The sequence below is a fragment of the Bos indicus x Bos taurus genome, chromosome 17 (assembly GCF_003369695.1).
Source record: "Bos indicus x Bos taurus breed Angus x Brahman F1 hybrid chromosome 17, Bos_hybrid_MaternalHap_v2.0, whole genome shotgun sequence".
Taxonomy (NCBI): domain Eukaryota; kingdom Metazoa; phylum Chordata; class Mammalia; order Artiodactyla; family Bovidae; genus Bos; species Bos indicus x Bos taurus.
The window spans coordinates 57,906,622-57,924,509 of NC_040092.1; positions in this window are offsets into that span (position 1 = coordinate 57,906,622).

Consider the following 17,888-nt stretch of genomic DNA (forward strand, 5'->3'; position numbering starts at 1 on the left):
ATTTTATGTACAGGAATGATATGACCAGATTACACTTTAAAAGATTATTCTGCAAGTGGTGTGGATACCATGTTTTAAGAATGTGGTGGTATAGGCTATTTTCTTACCTGGAAATTTATTATTGAAGTAGTTCAGAAGAGAGAAGGTAGTACTTAGACTAGGGAACAGAAAACAGTGGAGAAAGTTATTTAAGAGGTCAAAACAGCATAATCTGTTATGCAGTGTTTGACATGGAGATGAAAAAGAGGAATGTAGGGAAATGTCTCGGACAACTCCTAGATTTCTGGTTTGCATAGCTAGATTGTGGTGCCATTCCTCAGAAAGGGAAAACTAGAAGACCAGATTCGTATAAGATCCTCTCAGTGTATTGCTGTATATTTGTACATTTTAGCTATCTATCAGAATATCTTCTTTCAAACTTTAAGTTACTGAGAAATGAAATGTGAATTTAATTGAGTCTGGATACATTGAGTCTGTTGCTGTTGTTCAGTTGCTAAGTTGTATCCGACTCTTTTCAACTTCAGGACTGCAGCACACCAGGCTTCCCTGGTCCTTCACTCTCTCTCAGAGTTTCCTCAAACTCACATCCATTGTGTCAATGATGCCATCCAACCATCTCATCCTCTGTCGTCCCCTTCTCCTCCTGCCTTCGATTTTTCCCCAAACCAGAGTCTTTTCCAATGAGTCAGCTCTTCGCATCAAGTGGCCAAAGTATTGGAGCTTCAGCTTCAGCATCAGTCCTTTCAATGAATGAATATTGAAAGTTGATTTCTTGTTGGATTGATTGGTTCAATCTCTGTGCTGTCCAGGGACTCTCAAGAGCCTTCTCCAGTGCCCTGTATGTGTGGGTATTCCATAAATCATAATCATCTTCATCCAGCCTCCATCATTACTAGATTTGGTGCAACTGACTTAGTCTCTCTGTGCCCCAGTTTCCTCAACCTTAAAATGGAAATAATACCAGTGCCTGCCCGGGAAGAAACTAGCTAGCAGTGTTTCCACAATCCATTCTCTCCCTTTACTGAAGGGAGGCCCCTAGAAAAGAGGGACACTGACCTAGTTGAACCTCCTTATGAACATAATGACAAATCTCCTAGCAAATCTGAAGCAAAGTCAATTATGCCAAATTATCATGTCACCCAATGATGCCAGTGAGATCTCTGACTCTTGTCTGACTGGAGAATACAATCTTTGTGTTAAGATTACTACATCAGAGGACACTAGTGAGGACTAAATGAGTCCATGCTTGTGAAAATGGAGTGCCAACTCGGTTAGCAGGCACTCATTAAGCTGGCGACTATTAATAATATATTATTATAATACCAAAAAACAGTAAGAGCTATCATTTACAGAGTGCATATTATGTGACCGGCAATTAAGCTAAGGGTCTTCCAGGGATTATCTCATTTAATCACCAAAAAAGCCCTAAGTTCTATGTTTTTACCATTATATAAGAAGCCTGAAGCCCGGAGGTTAGTTTTCCCAGTCATACAGCTAGGGAATTGTGGTACTAAGTTTTACACCCAGGCAGTCTAACTCACCAGTTGAGCTCTTGTCCCTAATTCCAAATAACACTGCCTTGCTACACTCCCGCCTCTGAAAGCTCACTACAGTGTCCGTCCGGGTACTATTTTAGTATGATGAAAGCACAATTTATTAAGAAGCACCAAAATGGCACTCAAAATGTTAATATAGTTTCTAAATATACATGAGTTCCATTGAGGGAGCTGCTAACCTCAGGAGAAGTAAAAACAGAGAAAACTATTATTTTTACTCCATTTCTCAACATGTAATGACCATTTGATATTCCACTGAGCACAGCCCCCTTGTGCTGCCCCCAAAAGAGGCATAGGGCTGGTCAGTTATGAAACCATGAAATAAAACTGGAGTTGTAGGAAAATTACCACAAGGTTTGGTGAGTTTTTCTCTCTATGCTCATATCACTTAAGTTATTTTATCTCCTTATTGTTATCTTATAAACAACAATAGGGATAAACAAAGCAAAAGAAGAGATGCAAGTTAACTCAACTTTGCGTACAGCAATAATTAACAAATATGGCTAAAATATTATTTTGGAGGGTGAAAGAGTATTGATTTGAAATCACGTTTAGAAATGACATAGGCTTTCCACAGCCTCTATTACATAAAAGTTATAAGCCACAGGCACTCAATTTAGTCTTGTTTCATTCATTACGGCCGTTCCCTTTTTAATAAAATCATCTGTATATTGGACACGAAATCTTATTCCCATGAATTTTACAACACACACAATCCTGAGAATAAAATAACTATATATCAGTGTCCCTGGCACTGACACAGGAAAGTGGAAGATTATCTAATGTTACCCAAGAAGCATTATGGTAGCCATGTTCCTGCCGATTGTGGTTTTCAGTCTAGATATCAAACAGGAAGCATTTTTCCTGCTAAACGGAGCAGACCACAGCCTTGAAGAAAACAGGACATGGCAAAGAGAACCAGGTGCACAGAAGCCATGTGAGGAAAGGGCCATATTTAAAGTAAGCTCTGCTCTAGGAACTTCAGATGCATAGGCAAAGACATTTCTGTAAATAGTTAAAGGCTTTGATACAAAAAAGGTCACCATTCTATGGCAGATTTGAATGGAACCCTCCAAAATATGATCAGGAAGACCTGGAAGAAAATAAATCTAGATTGGACCAGAACACAGAAGAAAGCTTATTAAGAAGGAAAATAAAATTGGCATCAGTATCCCATTTGTGAATAATTCATACTTAAATGTTATATAACTATATGGAAGTTAACTGTACATGAATATGCATATTTGTTGTTCTGGAAATCCCAATATGAAGAAATTCTCTAAGTATCATTGGAGATACCAGAACTGAAAGGACCTATTGGGAGATGTAATCTGCCACGGGCAGTTAGCATCCTGCACTTTTTTTGCAAGGTGTGAAACGCATGCAAAGCTCTGACTACTCTCTGCTCAGGCCATTTCTCAAAATTGTGTTTGCAGAGACCAATCTTGAGAGAGAAGGTAATGCACCCATCACAAAGAAACAGCAGGCTTGCTTGCTGCTTGCTATAAAAACCATGGATCCCCAAGTTTGGCTAGAATATAACTGACTGCATGTGTCAGCTCCCCACTAGGCCCTCCCAGGGTACTCTCACATGAATGAGGGGCAAGGGGAACTAACACCAACATACTGATGCTCATGCATTGATAAAACAGTAACATGCTTGCTGTTAGCTTGCAAGCATGGTAAAATCAAATTCCAGAACTGAAAAATCCTGCCTGTCCTTATAATAAATTTCTGGGGCCCAGAATAAGAGAAGTAAGCAGCATCTTTCATAATATGTCTTGGTTTTTCAAAATAGGCTTTATTTTTTAGAGCAGTTTTGAGGCTTCAAGTAAAATTCCCCAGAAAGTTTAAAGGAATTTCCTATTCCTCCAGGTTTATACACTATCATTAACTAAATGTGACACACTTGTTACAATCAATGAAACAATATGATACATTAGGGTTTACTTTTATGTCCTACATTCAGTGGGTTTAACAAATGCATAATGGCATGTCCATCATTAGAGTATCACATAGAATAGTTTCACTAACATAAAAATTTCCTGTGGTCTACTTATTCAACTCCTCTTTCCCCTAACTTCTGGAAACCACTGATTCTCTTTATTCTCTCCTTGGTTTTGTCTTTTCCAGAATTTCATACAGTGGGGATTATAAAATACAAAACATGTATCCTTTTCAGACTTGCTTGTTTCACTAAGCAATATGCATTTTCCCCCATGTCTTTCCACGGCTTGATAGCTCATTTAATTTCATCACTTTGTGATCAGAGAAGATACTTGTGTGCTCTTTGAAACTACTGAGAATGTGTTATATACATAACCGGGAAATTTTCCCCTGTGACCTTGAGAAGAATGTTTTGCTATTTTTGTTGGATACAGTGTTCTGTATGTATTTATTAGATCTTGTTAGTGTATTGTGTTAAGTCTTCTATTTCCTTACTTAACCTCTGTCTGTTCTATCCATTATCGAGAGTGTATTGAAGTCTTCCAACTATTATAGAACTGTTTCTCCTTTTATTTTTTCTGGTTTTATAATTGACATACAACATTGAATTAGTTTAAGGTGTGCAACAATGATTTGACATGCGTATATACTGCAACGGAGATGGCACCCCACTCCAGTACTCTTGCCTGGAAAATCCCATGGATGGAGGCGCCTGGTAGGCTGCAGTCCATGGGGTCGCTAAGAGTCAGACACAACTGAGCAACTTCACTTTCACTTTTCACTTTCATGCATTGGAGAAGGAAATGGCAACCCATTCCAGTGTTCTTGCCTGGAGAATCCCAGGGACGGCGGGGCCTAGTGGGCTGCCGTCTATGGGGTCGCACAGTCGGACACGACTCAAGTGACTCAGCAGTAGCAGCATATACTGCAAAATGATTAGGACAGTAAGTTTAGTTAATACTTCCCTGGTAGCTCAGAGGTTAAAGCGTCTGCCTGCAATGTGGGAGACCCAGGTTCGATCCCTGGGTTGGGAAGATCCCCCCCTGGAGAAGGAAATGGCAACCCACTCCAGTATTCTTGCCTGGAGAATCCCATAGACTGAGGAGCCTGGTGGGCTACAGTCCATGGGGTCGCAAAAAGTCGGACACGACTGAGTGACTTTGCTTTTCTTTCATATAGCTACAGGTTTTTTCTTGTGATGAAAACTTGTGAGGCTCACTCTCAGCAACTTTGAAATATACAATATGGTATTTGTAACTGTATTCACCATCCATATATTACATCCACAAAACTTATACTGGAAGTTTGCACCTTTTGACCACCTTCACTCTTTTCCCCTACCCTCAACCTCTGCCTCTGGCAACTACCAATCTGCTCTCTGTTTCTGAGTTTGATTTTTTTAGATTCCACATATAAATAAAATCATTCAGTATTTGTGTTTACCTGATGTACTCCACTTAGCATTATGCATAGCTCACTTTAATTCTGTTTTGCTTCATATATTTTGATGGTCACCAAGTGCCTAAGTGTTTGTTACATCTTCTTGTTGCATTTAAACTTTTCTAAATGTTTTTGTCTCTTGTAACCTTTTTTGATGTAATGTCTATTTTGTCTGATAGAAGTAGAGCAACACTTTCTCTCTTTTGGTTACTATTTTCATAGAATATCGTTTCCCATTCCTTCACTTTCAATCTGTTTGTACCTTTGGATGTAAAATAAACCAATTGGAGACAGCATACAGTTGGATTACGTGTTTTTAATCCACTCTTCTGATCTCTGTTCTTGTCATTCACATGTAAGTACTAATAAGGAGTACTATCATTTCTTCCAGCCTAATTAAGATATAATTGACATAACACTGTACAGACTTTGGAGAAGGCAATGGCACCCCACTCCAGTACTCTTGCCTGGAAAATCCATGGACAGGGGAGCCTTGTAGGCTGCAGTCCATGGGGTCGCTAAGAGTCGGACACAACTGAGTGACTTTACTTTCACTTTTTACTTTCATGCGTTGGAGAAGGAAATGGCAACCCACTCCAGTGTTCTTGCCTGGAGAATCCCAGGGACGGGGGAGCCTGGCGGGCTGCTGTCTCTGGGGTCGCACAGAGTCGGACACGACTGAAGCGACTTAGCAGCAGCGGCAGCAGCAGTGTAGACTTAGATTAGGGTATACAATGTGATCCTTTGTTACACATATATACGTGAAATATTTACCATAGTAAGATTGTTAAAATAGTCCTCCTCTCACACAATTACCCTTGCTTTTGTTGTTGGGGTGACAATGGTTAGAACTCTACTCTCACAGCAACTCCCTAGCGTACAACACACTAACGTTAACTAGGGTCCCCTTGTACTACCTTAGATCCACAGGATTTACTCTCCTAACTGGAGTCTGTACTATTTAACCAACATCTCCCTATATCCTCTATTCCTCAGCCCCTGCCAATTACCATTCTCCTACTGAGCGACTGATCTGATCTGATCCAATCTTTCTGTTTCTAGGAGTTTGTTACTGTTGGATTCCAGGAGTTTGTTACATTTAGATTCCACAAGTGAGGTCATAAAGCATTTATCTTTCTTTCTCTGACTCCTTTCACTTAGTAAAATGACTTCAATGTCTATCCATTTGTCACAAATCGCAAGATTTCTTTTATATGCATAAATAATATTCCACTCTACAGATATACCTCATGTTCTTTATCCATTCATCTGTCAGTGAACACCTAGGTTATTTCCATGTCTTGACTGTTGTGAAGAACACAACAGTGAACATGAAGGTATAGGTATAGCTTTGAGATAGTGATTTCATTTCAATACACACTCATCAGTAGGATGGGTGAATCATATTATAGTTGTATCTTTAATCTGTTGAGAAACCACCATACTTTTCCAATTGTGGTTATACCAATTTACATAGGAATAAAGGTTACTAAGAGTATTGCCAAAAGAACGTACTGGTCATAGCAAACACCGTCTTCCAACAACACAAGAGACGACTCTACACATGAACATCACCAGATAGTCAATATCAAAATCAGATTGATTATATCTTTCAGCCAAAGATGGAGAAGCTCTATACAGTCAGCAAAAACAAGACCAGGAGCTGACTGTGGCTCAGATCATGAATTCCTTATTGCAAAATTCAGACTTAAAATTGAAGAAAAGTAGAGAAAACCACTAGACCATTCAGGTATGGCCTAAATAAAATCCCTTTCGATTATACAGTGGAAGTGACAAATAGATTCAAGGGATTAGATCTGATAGACAGAGTGCCTGAAGAACTATGGACAGAGGTTCATGACAATGTACAGGAGGCAGGGATCAAACCACCGCCAAGAAAAAGAAATGCAAAAAGGCAAAATGGTTGTCTGAGGAGGCTTTATGAATAGCTGAGAAAAGAAGACAAGCTAAAGGCAAAGGAGAAAAGAAAAGATATACCCATTTGAATGCAGAGTTCCTAAGAAAGGCAAAGAGAGATAAGAAAGCCTTCCTCAGTGATCAATGCAAAGAAATAGAGGAAAACAATAGAATGGGAAAGACTAGAGATATTGTCAAGAAAATTAGAGATACCAAGGGAAATTTTCATGCAAAGATGGACACAATAAAGGACAGAAATGGTATGGACCTAACAAAAGCAGAAGATATAAAGAAGAGGTGGCAACAATACACAGAAGAACTATACAAAAATGATCTTCACGGCACAGATAAGCATAATGGTGTGATCACTCACCTAGAGCCAGACATCCTATAGTGTGAAGTCAACTGGGCCATAGGAAGCAAAACTATGAACAAAGCTAGTGGAGGTGACAGAATTCCAGTTGAGCTATTTCAAATCCTAAAAGTTGATCCTGTGAAAGTGCTGCACTCAATATACCAGCAAATTTGGAAAACTCAGCAGTGGCCACAGGACTGGAAAAGGTCAGTTTCATTCCAATCCCAAAGAAGGGAAATGCCAAAGAATGTTCAAACTACTGCACAATGGTACTCAACTCAAACACTAGCAAAGTAATGTTCAAAATTCTCCAAGCCAGGCTTCAACAGTATGTGAACCGTGAACTTCCAGATGTTCAAGCTGAATTTAGAAAAGGCAGAGGAACCAGCAATCAAATTGCCAACATCTGCTGGATCATCAAAAAAGCAAGAGTTGAGAAAAACATCTACTTCTGCTTTATTGACTATGCCAAAGCCTTTGACTGTGTGGATCACAATAAACTGTAGAAAATTCTTAAAGAGATGGGAATATGAGACCACTTGATCTGCCTCCTGAGAAATCTGTATGCAGGTCAAGAAGCAACAGTTAGAACTGGACATGGAATAACAGACTGGTTCCAAATCAGGAAAGGAGTACGTCAGGGTGTATATTGTCACCTTGCTTCTTTAACTTATATACAAAGTGGTGGTGGTGGTGGTGTAGTCACTAAGTCATGTCCAACTCTTGTGACCCCATGGACTGTAGCCCACCAGGCTCCTCTGTCCATAGGATTTTCCAGGCAAGAATAAAAGGGTGGATTGCCATTTCCTTCTTCAAGGGATCTTCCCGACCCAGGAATTGAATCCAGGTCTCCTGCACTGCAGGCAAATTCTTTACCGACTGAGCTATGAGGGAACATCATGAGAAATGCTGGACTGGATGAAGTACAAGCTGGAATCAAGATTGCCGGGAGAAATATCAATAACCTCAGATATGCAGATGACATCACCCTTATGGCAGAAAGAGAAGAAGAACTAAAGAGATTCTTGATGAAACTGAAAGAGGAGAGTGAAAAAGCTGGCTTAAAACTCAACATTCAGAAAACTAAGATCATGGCATCTGGTCCCATCAGTTCAGTTCAGTTCAGTCGCTCAGTCATCACTTCATGGCAAATAGATGGGGAAACAGTGGAAACAGTGACAGACTTTATTTTTCTTGGGTTGCAAAATCCCTGCAGACGGTGACTGCAGCCATGAAATGAAAAGACACTTGCTCCTTGGAAGAATAGTTATGGCCAACCTAGATAGCATATTAAAAAGCAGAGATATTACTTTGCCAACATAGGTCTGTCTAGTCAAAGCTTTGGTTTTTCCAGTAGTCATGTATAGATGTGAGACTTGGACTATAAAGAAAGCTGAGCACCGAAGAATTGATGCTTCTGAAGTGTGGTGCTGGAGAAGACTATTGAGAGGCCCTTGGACTTCAAGGAGATCTAACCAGTCCATCCTAAAGGAGATCAGTCCTGGGTGTTCATTGGAAGGACTGATGCTGAAGCTGAAACTCCCAACACTTTGGTCACCTGATGCAAAGAACTGACTCATTGGAAAAGACGCTGATGCTGGGAAAGATTGAAGGTGGGAGGAAAAGGGGATGACAGAGGATGAGATGATTCAGTGGCATCAATGACTCAATGGACATGAGTGTGAGTAAACTCTGGGAGTTGGTGATAGACAGGGAGGCCTGGCGTGCTGCAGTCCATGAGGTTGCAAGAGTCAGACATGACTGAGCGACTGAACTGACTAAACAATTTACATTCCCACAAACAGTGTACCAGATTTCTTTTTCTACACATCCTTGCCAGCATATGTCTTTCTGAGAACAATCATCTTAACAGATGAGAGATAGTATCTCATTGTGGTTTTGATTTGCATTTTCCTGATAGTGACACAGAGCTTCTTTTCATATGCTTTTTGGCCATTTGTATGTTTCCTTTGGGAAAAAGACTGATTTTTGCTTTTCTTACTTGTGTCTTGGGATTCACATCCAAAAAATGTCATTGCTAAGACCTATGTCAAGGAGCTTTTTCTGTTTCCAAAAAAGTTTCATAATTTCAGGTGTTATGTTATTTAATTCATTTTGAGTTACACATTGTGAATGACAGGAGGGTGTAGCTTCATTCTTTTGCATGTGAATATCCAATTCACCCAACATCATTTACTAAAGAAACTATCTTTCCCCATTGAGTATGCTTGGCTTCCTAGTTGGCCATATATGCATGGGTTTATTTCTGGGCTCTCAATTATGACCTATTGGTCTATGTGTCTGTTTTCTGCCAGAACTATACTGTGTTTATTACCATAGCTTTGTAATATAATTTGAAATCAGAAATTGTGATGCCTCCAGCTTTCCGAGATACCTTTAGCTAGTTGAGGTCTTTGTGATTCCACATAAAATTTAGGATAGTTTCTTCTATTTCTCTGAAAAACACCATTGGAATTTTGATAGAGATTGCATTAGATCTATGCATGTTTGAGATTAGTGGTCCCCAACCTTTTTGGCACCAGGGCCCAATTTCATGGATGATAGTTTCTCCACAGACCAAGGGGATGGGGTGGTTCATGTGGTAATGTGAAAAATGGGGAGTGGCAGTTAAAGTGCCACTCACTTGCCCATTGCTCACTTCCTGCTGTGAGGCCTGGTTTCTAAGAGACCACAGACTGATAACAGTTGGGGCCCCCTGGGTTTAGGTAGTATGGCCATTTTGATAACATTAACTCTTTAGATCCATGGACATGGAGTATCTTTCCTTTTATTCATGTCTTCAATTTCTTTGATCAATGTCTCAGTTTTGGGAGTACAGACCTTTCACTTTCTAGATTAAATTTATTCCTAGATATTTTATTGTTTTTGATCCTACAAATGAGACTTTTCTTTTTCACACAGTTCATCATTATAGAATTCCAAATAATTTTTGTATATTTATTCTGTATTCTGCAACTTTACTTAATTCATTTCTTAATTCTAACAGTTTTTGGTGGATTCTTTAGGATATTCTACATACAAGATCATGTCACCATCAAACAGTTTTATTTTTTTCCTTCTTAACATAAATGTTTTTTATTTCTTTGTCCTGCCTAATTGCTCTGGCTAGGAGTTCCAGTACTATGCTGAATAGAAATGGTGACAGTGGTCACCCTTGTTCTAATTTTAGAGGGAAAGGTTTTGATTTTTCACCATTGACTATGAAGTTAGTTGTCGGTTTGTCATGTATGGCCTTTATTATGTTGAGGAAGTTCCTTCTATACTCAACTTTTCTGTTTTTACCATGAAAAAAATTTTGTCAGCTGCTCCTTCTGCATCTAATGAGGTGATCATATGATTTTTGTCTTTCATTCTATTAACATGGTATATTATATTTATTAATTTGTGTATATTAAGCCATACTTTCATCCCAGATATAAAAATCACTTGATCATGGTGTATGATCCTTTCAGTGCACTGTGGAACTCGATTTGATCTTCTTTGTTAAGGATTTTTACACCTACAATCATCAGAAATATTGGCCTGTAGTTTTCTTCTTTTGGCTTTGGTATCCAGGTAATGCTGGCCTTATAAAATAAATTTGGGAGTGTTCACTCCTCTTAAATTTTTTGGAAGAGGCTGAGAAGAACTGGCATTAGTTCATTGTTAAATGTTTGGTAGAGTTCACCAGTGAAGCCATCTGTTCATGGTCTTTGATTGGGAGTTACATGATTACTGATTCAGTCTCCTTGTCTGTTCGAATGATCTGTCTTCATGGTTCAGTCGGTAGGTTGTACTTCTGTCATGTTGCTTTGTTTTCTGTATGTCTTAAACATTTTTGTCATCCATTTCCTATATTACTGTCCTCTTTTGTGTTTGTGCTTAGTCACTCAGTTGTGTCTGACTCCTTGCGACCCCAAGGTTCTCTCATTGTCTTTGGCACTTCTATGGGTTGTTTAAAATGGAAGGTTTTTTATAGGAAGAAGGGTGGGGAAGGGAGCTATTAGCAACAGAACAGAAGGATTACTTTAGGCTGGAGGACATTTTGGGGTGAGTGGGGAGGAACCACAGGGTTTTATCATGCAGATTGCCTCTCTTCCTCTAGGGGATGGAGAAGGCCCACAGTGGCACATTGCCTCTGGTCAGATTGGTGCTGACGGAAAATTCCAGACTTGTTGATTAAGGGCAAACCATCCTTCAGTTCAGTTCAGCTCAATCGCTCAGTTGTGTCCGACTATTTGTAACCCCCTGGTTGCAGCACGCCATGCAACCTTTGGTGAAGGCTTCCCTGTCCTTCACCAAAACCCAGAGCTTGCTCAAACTCAAGTCCATCAAGTTGGTGATGCCATCCAACCATCTCATCCTCTGTCGCTCCCTTCTCCTCCTGCCATCAATCTTTCCCAGCATCAGGATCTTTTCAAATGAGTCAGTTCTTCGCATCAGGAGGGAAAAGTACTGGAGCTTCAACTTCAGCATCAGTCCTTCCAATGAATATTCAGGACTGATTTCCTTTAGGATAGACTGGTTTGATTTCCTTGCTGTCAGAAGGACTCTCAAGTTCAAAAGCACCACAGTTCAAAAGCATCAATTCTTCGGTGCTCAGCTTTCTTTATGGTCCCACTCTCACATCCATACATGACCACTGGAAAAACCATAGCCTTGACTGGACAGACCTTTGTCGGCAAAGTAAATCTCTTCTTTTTAATATGCTATCTAGGTTGGTCATGGCTTTTCTTCCAAGCAGTAAGCATCTTTTAATTTCATGGCTGCAGACACCATCTGCAGTGATCTTGAAACCCAAGAAAAAATCTGTCACTGTTTCCATTGTTTCCCCATCTATTTGCCATGAAGTGATGGGACCAGAAACCATGATCTTAGTTTTCTGAATGAGTTTTAAGCCAACATTTTCCTTTTTCATTTTCCTCTTTCATCAACAGGCTCTACATTGTCTTTGCATTCTAGATAAGAGTGCTGTCATCAGACTATCTGAGGTTATTGATATTTTTCCCAGCAATCTTGATTCCAGCTTGTGCTTCATCTATCCCAGCATTTTGTATGATGTACTTTTTATGAAAGTGAAAGAGGAGAGTGAAAAAGTTGGCTTAAAGCTCAACATTCAGAAAACTAAGATCATGGCATCCAGTCCCATCACTTCATGGCAAACAGATGGGGAAACAGTGGAAACAGTGTCAGAGTTTATTTTTCTGGGCTCCAAAATCACTGCAGCTGGTGATTTCAGCCATGAAATGAAAAGACGCTTACTCCTTAGAAGGAAAGTTATGACCAACCTAGACAGCATATTAAAAAGCAGAGACACTACTTTGTCAACAAAGGTCTGTCTGGTCAAGGCTATGGTTTTTCCAGTGGTCATGTATAGATGTGAGAGTTGTATTATAAAGAAAGCTGAGTGCCAAAGAATTGATGCTTTTGAACTGTGGTGTTGGAGAAGACTCTTGAGAGTCCCTTGGACTATAAGGAGATCCAACCAGTCCATCCTAAAGGAGATCAGTCCTGGGTGTTCATTAGAAGGACTGATGCTGAAGCTGAAATTCCAATACTTTGGCCACCTGATGTGAAGAGCTTACTCATTTGAAAAGACCTTGATTCTGGGAAAGATTGAGGGCAGGAGGAGAAGGGGACGACAGAGAATGAGATGATTGGATGGCATCACCGACTCAATGGACATGGGTTTGAGTGAACTCTGGGAGTTGGTGATGGACAGGGAGGTCTGGCGTGCTGCGGTTCATGGGGTCACAAAGAGTCGGACACGACTGAGTGACTAAACTGAACTGAACTGAACTGAACTGAACTCTGCATATAAGTTAAATAAGCAAGGTAACAATATACAGCCTTGATGTATGCCTTTCCAAATTTGGAACCCGTCTGTTGTTCCATGTCCAGTTCTACCTATTGCTTCTTGACCTGCATACAGGTTTCTCAGGAGGCAGGTCAGGCGGTCTGGTATTCCCAACTCTTTAAGAATTTTCCAGTTTGTTGCCATCCACACAGTCAAACTTTAGTGTAGTCAATGAAGCAGAAGTAGATGGTTTTCTGAAATTCTCTTGCTTTTTCTATGATCCAACAGATGTTGGCAATTTGATCTCTGGTTCCTCTGCCTTTTCTAACTCCAGCTTGAACATCTGGAAGTTTTCTCTTCACAAATTGTTGAAGCCTAGCTTGGAGAATTTTTAGCATTACTGTGCTAGTGTGTGAGTTGAGTGCAATTGTGCAGTAGTTTGAACATTCTTTGGCATTGCCTTTCTTTGGGAATGGAATGAAAACTGACCTTTTCCAGTCCTGTGGCTATTGCTGAGCTTTCCAAATTTGCTGGCATAGTGAGTGCAGCACTTTCACAGCATCATCTTTTAGGATCTGAAATAGCTCAACTGGCATTCCATCACCTCCACTAGCTTTGTTCCTAATGATTCTCCCTAAGGCCCAGTTGACTTCACACTATAGGATGTCTGGCTCTAGGTGAGTGATCATACAGTTGTGGTTATCTGGGTCATTAAGATCTTTTTTGTATACTTCTTCTATGTATTGTTGCCACCTCTTCTTAATATCATCTCCTTCTGTTAGATCCAAACCACTCCTGTCCTCTATTGTGCCCATCTTTGCTGAACTGTTCCCTTGGTATCTCTAATTTTCTTGAAGAGATCTCTAGTCTTCCCCATTCTATTGTTTTCCTCTATTTCTTTGCATTGATCACTGAGCAAGGATTTCTTATCTCTCCTTGCTATTCTTTGGAACTCTGCATTAAGATGGATATATCTTTCCTTTTCTCCTTTACCTTTGGCTTCTCTTCTTTTCTCAGCTATTTGTAAGACCTCCTCATACAGCCATTCTGCCTTTTTGCATTTCTTCTTCTTGGGAATGGTTCTGATCACTGCCTCCTGTACAATGTTACGAACCTCTGTCTACAGTTCTTCAGGCACTCTATAATGTCTAATCCCTTGAATCTATTTGTCACTTCCAATGTATAATCGTGCCAGTTCACATCCACTAGGATCGCTAGTGAAAGTGAAAGTCACTCAGTCGTGTCCAACTCTTTGCAACCCCATGGACTATACAGTCCAGGGAATTCTCCAGGCCAGAATACTGGAGTGGGTAGCCTTTCCCTTCTCCAGGGGATCTTCCCAACCCAGGGATCGAACCCAGGTCTCCTATATTGCAGGTGGATTCTTTACCAGCTGAGCCACAAGGGAAGCTTCAAGCTGGTTTTAGAAAAGGCAGAGGAACCAGAGATCAAATTGCCAACATCTGCTGGATCATCAAAAAAGCAAGAGAGTTCCAAAAAAATATCTATTTCTGCTTTATTGACTATGCCAAAGCCTTTGACTGTGTGGATCACAATAAAGTGTGGAAAATTCTGAAAGAGATGGAGAAATGTAAGAAAACTCATCAAGATATAAATATATTCCAATTACAGTAAAGGAAAATAACACATAGTCCCTACAGATTTATAATGCCACTAAAAATCTTATTTCCTGTCTAATTTCTCTTTAACAATACTGATATATGCCAAATGAGCATATCCCCAAAGAGACTTTTTTTTTTTTTAACTAAAACCAAGATTCATTATTTAATAATTACTGAGTGCTGAGTACTGGGAGATATTGTGCTGGGTGCTGGGTAAGGAGCAGGAAGAAAGATAAAACATGACAAGTAGCCTCAAAGAACTTACTTTCTAAGGTAGAAAAAAGACATTCAAAAATTACAGAAAAAAATAATATAATTGTGATAGGTGCTTGAGAGGAATACAGGATGATCTGAGGATATTTTATAGAATACTTGATCTATTTTGTGAGGTTAGGTAAAATTTCCCCTGAAGACAGGACATTTAAATTGAGATCTGAAAGAAAATGTTAGTGATACTTGAGAAAAGGAACCATGATAGGGAATACCTACTATTATTAAAAACACACACACATGCATACAGTAAAGAGCTTATGTAAATAACTAGAGAGGGTTTTTTACAACCAGAAGTCATTATTTTATTTCTATAAAAGATTCTCTGGTGGCTCACTGGTAAAGAGTCCATCTGCAATGCAGGAGACACAGGTTCGATCCCTGAGTTGAGAAGATCCCTTGGAGAAGGAAATGGCAACCCGTTCCAGTATTCTTACCTGGGAAATCTCACGGACCTAGGAGCCTGGCGGGCTACAGTCTATAGGGTCGCCATAGAGTCAGACACGACTTAGAAACTAAAAAGCAACAAGACATTCCAAAACTAATCAAATAATTTCCAGAGAACTTTCAAGGAAATACAATTTAAGGAACCACTGGGCTCTGTACCTTGCATATTTCATTTCATTTAGTCTTACAATGAAACTATGAGGTAACTATTTGTATTGGCCCTGGTTTTATTCTATAATTTGCCAAACTGAAGTGTGTCTTGCACGCTGATTGTCATGACAGAAACTTTAAAAATAACCTAAACAGTAAATGATAAAGTTCTCAGTCCTGCTTTCCATCTAAGTCTTCAAAACCCATACACAAACACTGCATGATTATCCATTCCAGCCCTCTCCCCATCTTAGCAAACTTAAGTCTTCAGACTCTGTAAATACCCTAACCGCATAAGAAGTAAAACTGCTGCCATGCCACAGCCACCTGCTTCCTTGTTCTTTACCTCATTCCTACTGACATCACCCTGTAACTACATGGACCTCTTTGAGCCAATCGAAGCCTTCACTGTCCCCAACCAGAAAAGTTTTTACCTCTCAACATTCAAAAGCAGTGACAGTTCTCAGTTCCTTTTATAAATAAATGGAGACACAAAGATCTAGTCTTAGGTTAGGGGAAAAGATAAGCATGTGGACCAGATAAGAATTATGTAAAAGTTAATATTCCCACCCACTGCTTTTTCCAGTATCACATGTTGCTTACTTGTGGCAAAAGAGGAAGTATTACACTTTTTTTATTAATATGTGTCTATAAACATTATTGGCTTCCCTGATAGTTCAGTTGGTAAAGAATCTGCCTGCAATGCAGGAGACCCCAGTTCAATTCCTGGGTCGAGAAGATCTGCTGGAGAAGGGATAGGCTACCCACTCCAGTATCCTTGAGCTTCTCTGCTCAGCTGGTAAAGAATCCACCTGCAATGCGGGAGACCTGGGTTTGATCCTGAGAGAGTCATTTCCTAGGCAGGTTTATAAAAAGTCTAGGGGTACCCAAGGAGAGAGAGGTCTGGAATTCTCAAGGAGGAAGAAAAGACAAACTTTTTTCCCTCTACATTCCTTAGGATTATGTATCCTGCCTGAGGACAGTCTCTGGATTAAACCTTCGGGCTAATCCTGTTATTTTAACATATAAATTATGGGAGTAGGTCTGGTCTTTATAAGGATTATATAACAATAATGTAACCTGCCTGAGGACAGTCTCTGGATTAAACCTTTGGGCTAATTCTGTTATCTTAAAATGTAAATTATGGGAGTAGGTCTGGCAAGGTCTTTACAACCTCCAGACATTCTTTGGATTCATTGGAGAGTATATAACTCCATTGCTAACACCAGCAAGGGGGTACTATTTCTACCCCCTTCTGATGCCTATGTCAGAAGCTTTCTCTATCTCCTTTAAACTTTAATAAAACTTTATTACACAAAAGCTCTGAATGATCAAGCCTCATCTCTGACCCCGGATTTAATTCTTCTCCTCCGGAGGCCAAGGATCCTGGCGTCCTTGTGTGGTTCAACAACAACCTTTCAATCCCTGGGTTAGAAAGATCCCCTGGAGAAGGGAAAGGCTACCCACTCCAGTATTGTGGCCTGGAGAATTCCATGGACAGTCCATGGGTTCACAAAGATTGGGACACAACTGAGCGACCTTCACTTTCATAAACATTATGTCCATTTTTTAGGTCTGGGGTCCCCCATGATTTCTTTATTTGAAATTCAAGCTCAGCCAGTTATAACTGCTATGATGTTTTGGGATTATTTTTCAAAAATCAAAATCTCAAGTTTCAAATTTTGCTTGAATGCAACAACATGTAAAATGTCTACAAATCAACAACATACTACTGCTATTCAAACTCCTCTCATGCAAGAGGGCAAAAAATCACTGCCTAGCTTTTGAGAAAGATCCTCTTCAGATGATGAAAGTCTTTGAGATAGCAGCAATAATTGCTAGATGATGTAAATTGAAGGTAATGAATAATAAACTTTGATTATCTCCAAGGTCTTCAGATCCCTTCATAACCCCATAAACCACCCTGCACCTTTTACAAGGCAGACATTTGCCAGCCGACATTTCACTCATGACTGATCCAAGCCCAAACTTGTCCTTGAATAGGCACTGAAGTTGCACATTTATTTCATTATGGTTTCCACTCTGAACTTAAAGCTTCTTTCAAAGACTTTCATCAGGATGAATCTTATGATGCCCTTTATGCCTGCTGATTTTAGTTGTCACAAGAAGCCAAAGTTAACTCTTATCTTCGGGACTCTAATTTCCGTAAGACTGAACATCTCCCTTTCAGACCCATTTCTTATCCCTGTCCAATACCTGAAAACTCTCCACTGGGTTCTGTGAGACTCAGTCATCAGCAAACTCACCTTCTCTGTAAACATTCCCTTCCCTTCTTGCTGTAAAACCTGATCAGCCCTGCAGCCCTCTCAACTCCCAAAGGCCACCACTACTAAGTCCGGAGGTGGAGATGACATGCCTGCTCCCCG